The sequence below is a fragment of the Phalacrocorax aristotelis genome, chromosome 4 (genome assembly GCF_949628215.1).
Source record: "Phalacrocorax aristotelis chromosome 4, bGulAri2.1, whole genome shotgun sequence".
Lineage (NCBI taxonomy): Eukaryota > Metazoa > Chordata > Aves > Suliformes > Phalacrocoracidae > Phalacrocorax > Phalacrocorax aristotelis.
The window spans coordinates 27,660,305-27,674,114 of NC_134279.1; the positions used below are offsets into that span (position 1 = coordinate 27,660,305).

General features: G+C 43.4%; 1 long non-coding RNA gene across 3 annotated transcripts in view; it reads left to right on the forward strand.

The window, feature by feature from the left end:
- The window catches only part of LOC142056248 (uncharacterized), an 82,924-nt gene that overhangs the window by 20,923 nt on the left and 48,191 nt on the right, over nt 1-13,810 (forward strand). The window lies entirely within an intron of this gene.

Genomic DNA, 13,810 nt, shown 5'->3' on the forward strand with positions numbered 1-13,810 from the left:
CTTTATGACAATACCTTTATTTAAATATAGATAGCCCATTGGAGCCGCTTGAGAAAGGAGAATAGAACAACAATGTTGTGGGCTTAGCCCTTGAGGGAGATGGACTCTTGCAGAGAACTGCTGCTCCTGCTTCTGAGTACACTAAAGCAGGGAAGCCCTGGGCATCAGAAAGGTGGAAGAGGGTTTGAAACAGGCAGCTCCTAAACTGAACAAAGCCAGGCAATGTGGGGCTCACCATTATGTCAAAGAATGGTTGCATTGTGGTGACTCTAATGGCATTGGAGCCTAGGATAGGTCAGGAGGCCATGGAATTGGAGGTGAGAAAAGTGAATCATAGAATGGTATGGGTTGGAAGGGACCTTTAGAGGTCATCTAGTCCAAATCCCCTGCCGCAGGCAAGGACATCTTCAACTTGATCAGGTTGCTTGTCCAACCCAGTCCAACCTAACCTTGTTTCCAGCAATGGGGCATCTGCACCTTCTCTGGGCAACCTGTTCCAGTGTTTCACCACCCTCATTGTAAAAAATGTCTTCCTTATATCTAGTCTGAATCTACCCTCCTTTAGTTTAAAACCATTACCCCTTGTCCTATCACTACAGGCCCTATTAAAAAGTCTGTCCCCATCTTTCTTATAGGTCCTCTTTAAGTACTGAAAGGCTGCAGTAAGGACTACCCAGAACCTCCTCTGGGCTAAACAACCCCAACTCTCTCAGCCTTTCCTCATAGGACAGGTGCTCCATCCCTCAGATCATTTTTGTGGCCCTCCTCTGGACCTGCTCCAACAGGTCCATGTCTCTCCTGTGCTGAGAGCTCCAGAGCTGGATGCAGCACTCCAGGTGGGTTCTCACCAGAGTAGAGCAGGGGGACAGAATCACCTCCCCTCAACCTGCTGGCCACGCTTGTTCTGATGGAGCCCTGGATATGGGTTGGCCTCTGGGCTGTGAGTATACACTGGCAGCTCATGTCCAGCTTTTCATCCACCAGTACCCCCAAGTCCTTCTCTGCAGGGCTGCTCTCAATCCCTTCATCCCCCAGCCTGTACTGATACCAGGGGTTGCCCTGACCCAGGTGCAGGACCTTGTACTTGGCCTTGTTGAACCTCATGAGGTTCACATGGCCCCACTTCTTGAGCTTGTCCAGGTCCCTCTGGATGGCATCCCATCCCTCAGGCGTGTCAACTGCACCACTCAGCTTGGTGTCATCTGCAGTCTTGCTGAGGCGGCACTCAATCCCACTGTCTGTGTCACTGATGAAGATACTAAACAGTAGTGGTCCCAATACAGATCCCCAAAGGACACCACTCGTCACCGATCTCCATCCGGACATTGACCCATTGACCACTACCCTCTGGATGTGACCATCCAGCCAGTTCCTTATCCACCAAACAGTCCACCCATCAAATCCATCCTCTCTCCGATATACAGAGAAGGATGCTGTGGGGGACCATGTCAGAGGCCTTACAGAAGTCCAGATAGATGACATCCATAGCTCTTCCCTTGTCCACTGAAGGGATAAGCTATTGGAGTGGTCACAGAAAAATGTAGCATGTAGAGAATGATGCAAAGGAGTGAAAAGAAGACAAAACTATCCCTGTGACCCATGTAAAAGACAGAAAAGCTCTGGGCAACTTTTGGTTTGGGACAGAAAAGTGCCTTGATGCACAGAGACTCCTGTCTGGTGATCAGTCTCTGAACAGGTACTTATGCGGTCTGTTTTACTTTGGTTTCTGTGAACAACTGCAGCTCCTGATAAACAAATGTTAGAGATATCCTTTCGATTCTGCATGGCTTGTCTGGCCTGTAGGCTCAGTCCAGAGTGGTGTGTAATGGGAGCTTTACTTTGACAGGAGCTCTGCACAGATTGGTGATTTAGAGAGTAACATTTTCTTCCCTTTTGGTCTAATCTTGGAGGAAGTGAGTCACTGCTGTCTTTCATTTGCTTGGAGGTTGTGCTGGTAGGGAGAATATATTATAGAAGAGTCAAGTTTCCTATTCTTCCTTGCTATACCTGTTTCTCTCTTGTGGTTACTCATCCCACTTAATGCAGAAGAAACACCTGGACTTGGAATGGAGTCCATGAACAAGTGGTTCTAAAAGGGACAAATGAGCTATTTAATTAATGGTTTCTGTTCATTCCTGCCACCCAGCCTACCCCACTTCTGCCTTTACCTGGCTCAAGGAGAAGAGATGATTGGGCAGCAGCGCTTTACTGTTCCCTCCCAGGCAGAACCTGAGACGTGTTCAACTTCATGGGGAAACAGTGAGCCTGCAGCAGCAAACCCTCTGTGAGATGTTAATCCTGTTGCAAGGATGATAGCAATGCAAAGCTGTCTTAACGTTAGTGTTCGCAGGATGGGCAGGTGAGGTGTAGAGATGGGTGGTACAAGAATTCCAGGACATTTCTTGGGGCTATCCATAAACTGGTGCAAGTCCAGGGTCTCTAAAGATGTCTCCTCTACCTCACCCCCAGCTGAGCTGCTCTCACAGCACTGAGGCCGAGGGCTGGGACACAGTGCGTATACTAAGATAAGGTGAAAATAGCAGCATACACTGCATTTTGTGCCATTCTCTTTCCTGACGTAATCAAGTACTGTAAGTTTTACACACCAGTGCACAGATTACTGGCATTTACTAGGAAGCACGAGGAGCAGGCTGGCAACTGCTTGGAGGCACGCGGAATATACAGGCAATTGCTCTGGAGCATGGGGAACACACAGGCAATTCAATTCCCAACTGGTTTCTAGGCAGGAGCTACCAATTAAAATTAAAAGAATAAAAGACTGCAAGCTTGGGACTGATGATATGCTCTGGAGAGAGGAGTTGCCAACAGCTTGTGCTACAAAGATGCCTCTCTTTCAGTGGATTTCAAATGGCGAAAGAAACTCAGGTAACAGATCATTCTTTTCTTCTGGCTTCCCTGATTTTCATGTACTCAGTCGTGCAGCCAAAATTCCTACAAAGACAGACGGGGCTGCTCCCCGTGAATTCCAAGCAGTGAGCCAGCCTTTTGAGAGCTGATGCAGTGAATATGCCAGCAGTCAGCTATACCTAGGAAGCAAGATTTTAAAACCAAGCATCAGGTGCCTGAGCAGAGAGTTGAATGACAGGGCTCAGATAGTCTACTAATGAGAGCATGGTATTTATTTATATATATATATGTGAGAAATTATTTAAGATTAAAAAAATATTTTATCCATCTAATGGTGTCTTTCACATTAATTGTTAGTGAGTCTCTGAAGCAGACCTCCCCTTCTGAAGGAGAAAACTGAAGCCTAACTAGGTGCGGTTATTAGACATACGTGGGATCTGCAAAGCCAGGATTTATGGTGTGCCCACCACAGAGGTCCCTGAGGATCATGTAGGAAGTGGGCAAGTTTTAACTGCAATTATCAAACTGCAGCTACCATGGGGCAGATGAAGTCATAAATCACAATCTGTCATTGGTTATGAAGTCAAAGCATGCTTCCCTTGCTCCTTTCAGAAGTCATGTGAATATTGATGAACTAGTCAGGTGGAAGCTGCTGGATGGGAGAATTTTCACAATAGCAGTGAGTTTACCCAGTTTTTTTAATGATCTGTACAAAAGAGAATAATGCAAAGACTATTAGTGCTTCAAGACGTGGAGGTCGTAATGGTGGTACAAGGCAAGTATTGTGATCTTACCTGAACTCCCTGCCAACCAGAGAAAAGCTGTGCCCACGGGCCACTGAAAAATGGTGGCACTAGTCCAGTCAAAATGTCTAGAAGTAGCGTATGCATTGTTTTAAGATGCATTTTTGTCACAGGTGGCCTTTGCCTGGGAAGCAGAGGAAGAAAGTGAAAACCTTTCAGGCACTTCACCTCCGTTGGGTAACTTGGGAATCACCAGACTCCACACCACAGTACTTCAAAGTCACTGCGGTACCTCATGTCAACACAGTTCTGCCACGTTAGGGTTTACTTTGTGAGGGATGAACTGTGTGGCTTTCAGATTTCTCTTTCGGAGAGCTTAACGCCGAAACCGATCCACTAGCAGGTGCAGGATGGAATCATTTATTATTGCTTAGCTTAATAAACTGCATCTTAAATTATGATATCGATTACAATGTTGAATGAAAAGGCTGAGCTGGTGTTATAGTATTTGAAACAAGTGGCATCTTAAAATGTTTACACTGATTGCAGGGTGCATCGGTATTGTTTCTGGAAAGCAATAGACTTAAAATCTGGTGTTGCATAAAGTGCTAGGTGCTTCTGAATTCATTTACTTAAATGTTGATCTAAAATCAAAGACATTGCATGGCAAAAGGTGCTCATCCAGCGTTCTTCTCCCCATTAACAAACACAAGCCAACATTTGCCGTATCAGTTCACCAAATTAATGACATTAAAGCACAGCAAAAATGCATTTGCAGCAACCCTAGTAAGTTCTGTAGGATCTCCTGACAGGATAAACATGTCTTCTCTGCCCTCCTTTTTTTCCCTCCCCCCCAAACAAGCAATAAAAACATTTTGCATAAACAAATTCCAAATTACAACTAATCATAGGAAAGCTGACAAATGTATGCTATGCTAGTCTGTGAAAATACTAATCAAAGCAGCCTGTCAATTGTTAAAGTTAATGATTTAGATATGCAAAACTCTGACTAAATTTTTGTGGATAATTACATAATTACGCCTGGGTTAACACAATCAAAAATAGCAATTGCATGCTCCATCCTGAAATCACCATGGCAGTTCCCTGCTATCTTTTAAAGGCCTCTTTACCCTTGTTCCCCCTGCACACAAAGTGCAGTAGGGAAAGGAAAAATACCTGGGAGCCACCTGGGAAAGAAAAGCAACTGTGATAGGTGCCTCCTGCCTAGTCCATCCACTCTTTGCCCTCTGCAAAAACAATGCCCTGGAGAAGAGAGCACCCACTAGGGTGGGTGGAGGTGTGGAAAAAGCCAGCCAGATAATGGAGGATTGGAAACGGGAGTTATCTGCTGTAACAAGCTGCAGTAGCAGCACCTCTACCTGTGGATGAAAATATGCATGACAATGAGCTTTTCCAGTGGGGGCCTTTCAAACTGAGGAGGAGGGAGTTTATACTTTGTTTTAAAGGTCTTGCTATGATACAGGAACCCAGGACTGCCAAAGCTTACCTAGGTCATTCAGTTTTTCATGAAATTATTAAATCTTTCGATTCCAAACAGTCCCCTCGCAGGTGTTTGGTGTAGAAGGGGCTGTCATACTCTTCCAGCCAAACTGCCTCCCCCATGAACTATGAAATGCCCCCTCCGCCTGACCACATGCCTAAAGCCTTTGCTGGGGGTGCCAGAGGAAGGGAGACTCTTGGTGGAGGGGAAATGAAAGGGGGTAAGCAAACCCAGTGCTGTCAGGCACTGGTCTTTTTTCAGCTCCTTTGAAAATAGCTCTGAGTCTATTCTAAGCACCTTTTAAAAGCCTAGTCCTTGGAAATCTTGAATTTATCTTCCAGCACTGTTTTTTTTCCTTCTCCTGTTGGCTTCTTGCTCTCTTTTTATACTAGGTCTGACTGATACGGTGTAGAGATTCCAGATGTCGGGAATCTCAGGGAGGTGACACAGTATAAATAAAATTAATATTGGGCTCTTTCCTGAATGTCACATTGGCTGGGATGGGGTAATGATAGTGATGGGGATTTAAAAAGTAATATATCTCTTGTGTAATTTTTTATCATAATTTTTCTATACAGCTTCCATTAAATAGATAAATGACCTAAATGAAAAAGAGAAATAAAGTGAAAGCATAAAATCAGTCCCTGTCAAGAGCTACATAAAAAGAAGGCCCCAGCCTTCTGAAACTGGCTGCCTAAACTCCTAAAACTGCAAGTAGATGTTCAGGTAGATTGACTGGCTTTACTAGTGGCTTACTAGTCGTAGGGACCTAACGTGAGGGAAGCAAATGCACATTGATGTAGACGTATTCACTCCCCCCAAAATATGCTGTCAAAGTCAGCTTCAGCTAATTGATGTTATGGGGCCCATTATTGCTTTTGTTATATTTTCAAGAGTAACTGTTACAACCCACCCACTTGGTGGGTTGCTCAGCCTGTAATAAGGGCATGAAATTAAATAGTAGTGCGGTTGGATGTCTGAATGAAACCTGAAATGTTGTTTTGGAAACCTCGCAAGCACCTGGAGCAATAGCAGGGCTCTGAGGCACTATTCACCAGTCTAACACTGCTTACTTCTGCTGCACTGATGAAGCAAAAATAAACTTCCTGTACTTAGACAGATTTTAAACATTTTTCTACAAGACAGAAACCAGATGGAATATTTTCACAGCTGACACCAAAATTCACAGTTTTCGTGACTTCTGTGATATTGTGATTTATACAGGGACTTTCTGTATCAGCAGCCCTGAGCAGACAGCCTCTTGCCATTCAAGCTTTTAAACATTATTTGGATTGGTAGGTCAAAGGATTGTATTAGCTGTGTGAAATGTGAAGTATCAGTGGATTTAAATGATAGCTCTGTGGGCTGTTCTGTTTCTGCATCTTGACTATAAGTCATAATAATAAAATATGTTAAAAGTACACTGCTCCAGAATGGATAGCAGACCCTTAAATGCCTTGAAATTAATCATTTCTAGAAGCAAACAAAAAATTCTTATGTCAGGGCATGAGCACAAGGCAGGCTGTTGTCTTCAAGCATTTGCTGGCTCTCTTAACGGGAGGACATGAGTGGCAGAAGGCATTCTGCTTGGGGCTTCACGTTTCGCAGGCAGTATTTTCAGATAAAGATAAACCTGACAAAAAAAAGTGTTAAGGTTAGTTCTGGGGGTTTTTCTGTTTGTTTGTTTTCCCCCACCAGGGACTGAGAAGTCAAGTTGAAGCTGCTGGTACCAGGTAGAAGGAACCAGTGGAGAGTGTGGGGAGCTGGCAGAGCTGGACGCAGGCAGGGTTTTTTCCCTGTGTCCTGTTTCCTTTGCTCTCCATTTGTGCCTGGATCAGCTTGTTGTTCTTCGCAGTCGAGCTTCTTCCCACCTTTGTGGGAATCCATGGTTTCCTGGGAAACTTGTGTTGACCTGTGCCTGAAGAAAACTTCAGAAACGCATTGATTTTTCTGTTTTTATGGGGCTTTCTCTACACACAAGAGCAGTATTTCAGCAACCCTGGTGGCTGCCTGCCTGTTTCCAGGTGCAGTTCCAGATTTTACGTTTTCCTTTCACAGAATTAGGTGATGTGGCTTTTGGCTGTGTGATATCCTCACAAATATGGAGCAGCACGTTGGTGTTCCTGGTGCTAACAGTAGTCAAGAGTTCGTCTTGCTGAGGGAGGCAGTGTTTGAGGTATTTCTTGTGCATGTGTATTTATAGGATCCCGTGCTCTGAAATCCACCTCTCTCCCCATCCAAGAGAGCTGGTTTGTGCAGGGCTTCAGCGATCAGAGGAGTGCCTTAATCAGGTGTTTGCTTAGGAAGGGATGGGTTGTTGCTAGGGGATGTAATTTCTTTCCAGCTCTGAGAAAGATGGAGGTATATATAATTTTAGGTGCTTATAATATGTGTGTCTTATCTTTATAGGAGGATTTATTGTGTAAATCAATGACAAAACAAATGGTAACAGCTCTTACGCAGCCAGGGCAAGGGAAAGGCTCAGTCTGTAATGTGTTTTTTCCTGCTCAATCAGTTCTTAAGGCTACTGGCATATCAAAGTTTCCTTCAGTCTCTTGTTACATATGTGCCAGTCTCAACTCCAGTGCAATGGTCAAATGAAGTAGCATAAAACCACATTTATCCTTCACATTAAATGGTATGTGATGTTGTTTGGGCCTGATGTGTAAGACCCACTTCCCCACCCCCACCCACCCCCACCCTCCCTCTAAAAAAAAGGTAGAAATATGGTAGAGGCAGAGGAGGATGATGGTTAATAATCTGTAGCAAATCTTACTGAACTGTGTGCTAAATAAATATTGGTTCCGATGGTATCTGCTTGAAACTGGCATACAATGAAACATTTGGTGATAACATATGTAAGGAGGTGTGAGAGATGGTTAGAAGAAGATTTCCACTACTCTGTACATGTTTATAATCTAGTGTCCTCAACATTATAGGTACTACATATTGGAACTGCCTGTATGCAACCTGGCTTACAGAAAAAAGTGCCGGTACGAGTAGAAAATGCTGCCATTCTTAACATGTTACTTCCTCATCTGGACGTTTTTTGCCAGCTTTTTTCTTTTTCCACCCCACTCCACCACCCCTGCTTCAGTGAATACAGGCACTGTATTGTAAGGTTCATGCTAATGAGCAATTGTTTAGAAGGCTGTAGTACAAATCCATAATGTTCTCCTTCTATAGACAGTCACTGAAATCCAGGAAACCACATTTTAAATATAATGGTGATATATATCTAGGGCAGTTTAAACAAATGCAGTCACTTTTGCAAGATACTTCCTTTGGCTACGCTGATCTGGCAAATTACTTAAATATATGCTTAAATCCCATGTGTACTGGCTTTGAAGTCAATGGGATTACTTATATGTTTATATACTCTGGTGGTTTGAGGCCTTAAAATGTAGGAGGACATTTGGCATTTAGAAAAATAGGGCTGGAAGGAGCCTCAAGAAGTTACCCTTCTGCAGGATTGGTTATATTTATGTCATTCCTGGCAGAATTTTTTTCTATGCTGTTCTTAAAAACATCTGCTGATGGAGATTCCAGATCCCATAGTTTTCCCAGACTCCACCCCAGTGCTTCACTATCTTAATTATTATAAATGTTTTTCTCTAATGTCTGACCTGCGTCCATCTTGCTGCAAGTTAGACCCGCTATTGCTGGAACTTTCTAACATGCAAGAACCCTGTGTGTGACAAGCTTTTACACATTCAAAGTTTTGAAATTGCCTTCCCAAGAATTCTTTTCTCTGAAGACCCCAAAGTTTTCAAATCTTTTCTCCTGGACACATTTTCTGGATCTCTGGTTGCCTCCATTGCTTTTCTTCCGGGCCCTCCAGTTAGTCGATCTCTGCCTTGCACTCCTCTCCATCCCCCGCTGAATTTTGGCCCTTTTCTTGACACCACTGTAATTTGTCAACATCTCTTCAAACTCCGAGCCTCCATACTTGCAGCTGCCCTATGCACACCATTTGTATAGTCTGCAAGGACAGTAAGCGTGCTGTTTCATGGCCAGACGATTCGTGAAAGTACTGAACAGAATCATATCCACAGCAGAGTTTTGTAATCCTCCTGCCCCACCTCGATGGCTCACTTCGACTATGGACAAATGATAACTTTCTCTATACATCATGCCCAACCACTTTCGTACCTGTCTCATAACCATTTTGTTCAGACCATGTTTTGTTAGTGTGCGTGTGAGAGTGACATTTGAGACAGCACCAAAAGCTTTACTAAATCAAGAAACGTGACATCTCCTGCTTTGCTTCTGCCACGAGGCCTGTTCCCATGTGGCGGAAGGAAATTAAATTGATTTGATGGGATTTATTCTCTACAAATCCATACTAGCTGCTATTCATTTCCATGTTATCTTCTAGATGCTTACAAATAGTTTGATTACTTGTTCTCATGTTTTTCTGAGGATTGAAGACAAATTGACTGGCTGGTAACTCCTTAGCACTGCTTTCCCTCCTTTTGTAGAGCTAGATATTCTGTTTGCTCTTTTCCAGCCTTTTGGCACCTCATCTTCTGTTCTTGCATTCTCAGAGGTGACTGTCCAATGATTCAGAGATTGCATAAGTGGCTATTTGAGAATCCTGAGTTGAAATTCATTGTGCCCAGTCAATTTGAAGACGTCTGATTTATTTAAGGGTATTTTAATCTGCTCTTTTTAGGCCATTATCTTCCTGCTACTACATCTGCTGTTCCTTGTCTGCACTGGCATCTGTGTCCTTTGAAGTTTTTCAGTGGCATTGCCAATTCTCCTAAACTTTTTTTTTTTGCCTTCTGTGAGATCTCTTGAGTTTAGGTCAACTGCCAGAGTTTAATCCTGCTACCATCAATGGTTGTGTTGCTTCTGGAACAAGGCTTAATTGGGGACTATGGAAAGAACCTTAATTTCTGGTTCTTACTTGGACGGTAGTCTTGCTGAAGTGTGAGAGCCTTGAATGAAACTAAGAACGGCAATAATGGGGCCTGTGGTGGGTTGCCATTTGGGATGCCTGCTGACCGACTTGTGTAAGGCAGGGTTTGAGCTGGTATATTGATTCGTTTTCAGCCAGATCAAATAGCTCAAATGCCACTCTGAGAGCTTAATGAACACTTGTGCCACAGCGTCTCTCCTCTTTGTTAGAGCTGAGAATTTGTTTTAACAAATAGTATGTTTAGAGAATAAATTGACCACATGGTATTTACCTCCTAAAGTTGTTGTTTGTGGTGGCACTTTCTCATTTGCAGTTCTTCACCTTGGTCAGGTACCAGAATGGTATCTTCGTCCTTGATCTGTTTCCCGAAAAAAAAGTGAAGTAGGGAGCATCATTAGAAAGTTGTGTACATTCTTGTTCATGACAATTTCCATCATGTCAATTTTTCCATAGTCAAAAGAAGAACATTCAGCTGAGATTACTCTTGAACTAGTAACAATTCACTGTATATAAATTAAAACTTTCTGTGCAAATTATAGTATATTTGTGGGGCTTTTAGTTTCCCATAGAAGAGAATTTTCATTCCTATTATGTTTTTGCATAATCTTTTTTTCTGAAAGGAAGAAATGCAAAAATTCCGTAGCTGAGGTTGTCATTTTAAGATGTGCAATGAGAGACTAGGTTAAAAGAAACTGCAATATTCTATATAATTTCATGGGACCTTCTAAGGAAATATGCCAATTTTATGGGGGCTCTTATGGAAAAATTCTGATTTCATGTGGATAGAGGTGAAAAGGTAAATTTCATGGGATTTCTGAAAATGGCTGGATTTCACTGGTTCCATGAAATCTGTGACAGCCATGGAAAAATGCACAGTTCTTGTCATGGAGTAAATTTTTATTGCGGTCTGCAGAACTTTTATTTTCTGTGTACATCTGTTCCTCTGACACATATTATGCATTCTGGACCTCTTCCTCATCTTGTAGTCTCTTCCTGTGAATATTTTACAGTTCTTGATGGATGCATAGTGCTCTGATCCTCAGATGATAGAAATCCATGACTGCCTACAAAGGAGGTTCAGTGTGCAAGGGTGGGGGGAGGGCGTGAAAAATAAATACTAAATACAGTCCTAGGGATTTCATATTTTATGGTAATACCAGCTTATTTTATGCAATATAGGAGGGAAAATAATCAGGACTAAGGAATGGGAATGATTTATCATATTCAACGTGAGATCTAAGCAATGTAGCATCAAAAGCAACCTACTTGCAATTTGTAAAATCCCAGCTTGTGCAGAGGGTCCAGCACAAGACCACCCAAGGGGCATATAAAGCTTCAGAGAATGACTGTGTTGTGGCATCTCAATTTATCCTGTAAGCAATGCCCTCGTTGGCTAGGACGCCAGTGTCACTGTAGCATGCTTGCGTTGTTCCCTGTCTTGATAGAGGCAGCAGAGCTGAAATAGATCTTGCTTTTCAAGGAGAGAAATTAAGACACAGAGGAGAAAAGGAATGCATCCTCAGACAGGGCTTGAAAATCAATGGTGAGATGAGGTGAAAACTTACAGGAAGGCTGTGTCGGAAGGGCATGGGAAATGACAAAGAAAAGGCGATATTAGATAAGTGGAGGAATCAGAAAGGAAAGAATTGTGAAGCAGATTAAGCCAAATCTATGCAGGGTTTTAAATGAAGAAGTCTGAACAGTGTCTTGAGAGGAACAGGGAGCCATCTGATTAGCTTTGATTTAATGATATTCTTGAACATCTTTGTGTGCCTGAGCAGCCAAAACTGAGAACATTCCTGACAGTGGAGATGAAGCCTCTCCTGGGGAGCTGCCTTCCCCTCAGCTGAGGGGAGACGTGGAGAAACGCCACAAAGTAAAGCAGAGGTGGTGGGGCTGTGGGTCGCTCCTTACACAGGAAAAGGACAGGAAATAAATACCAGGGTCCTGGATGATGTCCTGTACCACTCCCACTTCCATGAGAAATGGGAAGCAGAGAGCTGAAACTAAGGCTAGCTATTGATGCACATCGAGGCTTGTCTATATTTAGCGAAGCCAAGGGGAGGTTATGAGAGGCAAGAGGGACAAATTAAAAGCAATGTCTGGTGTATGAAGGAGTTGTTCGTGTTAGATGCAATGGGCACAGGTATTTGTGCTGCACGTTATGCTGTTCTTTATTGCCTGCTACCCACTCTCTTCACTGAACCTAATAAGTTCCTAGGATCTGTATTCCCTTTTGCTCAGTTTCTGTAAATGCTAAATAGAATTTTGCCATGTATAATGTTTTCTGGAGAAAACATCATCACCTTTTGTTATATTATTTTGAAGGAGTTTTTGGCCTTCTGGGACTGAGAACTGCTTTTCCCTCTTCCCCATCAAACAACCTACAATCCACCTCTCCTTTGCATAATCCTATTTCAAATATGAACAATATGAATCCTCTAGTTTATGCTAGCAAGGAAATTTGGGTGGTTATATTTCATCATTGCCTTAGAGAAGAAGGGCGGGGTGGCTGCCAGGCTGTCTTTGTACAGCTTTTCTCTGCTGAAATCTAGTGAAGAAACTGTAGTTGTCGTGATAATATATTCAAGCTTTTTTCCTCTCTTTTGCTAGCTCGCGGTATCAGCAAGTTGTGGCTGTGCATTTTTCACTTGCCGTAGATAAAAACAGCCTGCCCACCTCATCCCCGAAGGGTACAGGTCAGACAAGGTCCTCCTGTCTCTTTCTCTGGCTTCGCTTCCTGATGTATCTGCCTCTATCTTGGTGACCCGCAGATCACTGTAGTGATGCCTATATCACCTCCATGATTTCTAGTAAAAAATGGCGAGTTAAATTGTTCTATACCAGCATATAGTGAACTAGTTGGAGGCCTACCTTTTAGCTTTAGGGAACTTTTCAACACAGAAAAGGGGTGTTCAGCTAGAGGATAGCAAAGCCCAGGAGGAGATGTCTGTACCAGCATTGACCAGACAAGCCTGTAGGTCAGGAGGAGACGGGAGCCTTCACGAGGAGCTGTGGGAGGTTGAGGGGGTTGTTCTGCATCTGGCCTCTGCCGTAGTGACCCCTCCTTTGCCAGGGAGCTGAACCATGCTCTGCAGGGTTGGTTACCAGCAGAGCTTCTCCACCCCCACTCTTCCTGTACGGCAGGGGAGGGTTGGAGTTTGTGTCTCTCTGGCCCTCCCATGCTGCACCTGGTCCTTGTGGTGTAGGAATCAAAACGAGGTGTGATGTCTTGTGGGGTTAGAACAGGATGCGCTGGTACTTCTAGTCAAGAACATAGGTCAGTTTTGTTCTTTGAAACTTTCCAGTTACTCCTTTTCCTTACATACAGTGTATGCTTGCCTGCCTTGTATGTTTTGTCAAGTCAGGTAAGAAGAAAATGTCGGCTCTGTAATATGTTTTGGCAGACTATCCCTTTTTCCCCAGAAGCAATCTGGGCCAATGTCTAACTACTCTACCAACTAAATATACATGGCTAATGCCTACAAACTTATTCATGCTGATGGGCCCTGCTTGCTGACAGTGTTCTGTTCACACCAGATGCTGAAACCCTGACCATATATTTGTGGATTAGCATGCTTCATTAAACATGCATACAGAACTGGAGATCACAGCACAAGGGCATGGAGTACCTGAGCCTTTAATCTCAAACGTACCCCATGGGTAAGGTAGATGGATTAGTACCATCACATGTAATTGTACAATTTTACCTCTCAACCCCCTTGATTGCCCCCACTTTGGGAATCCCTGAAGACCGATGGAGAGCCGTGAGGC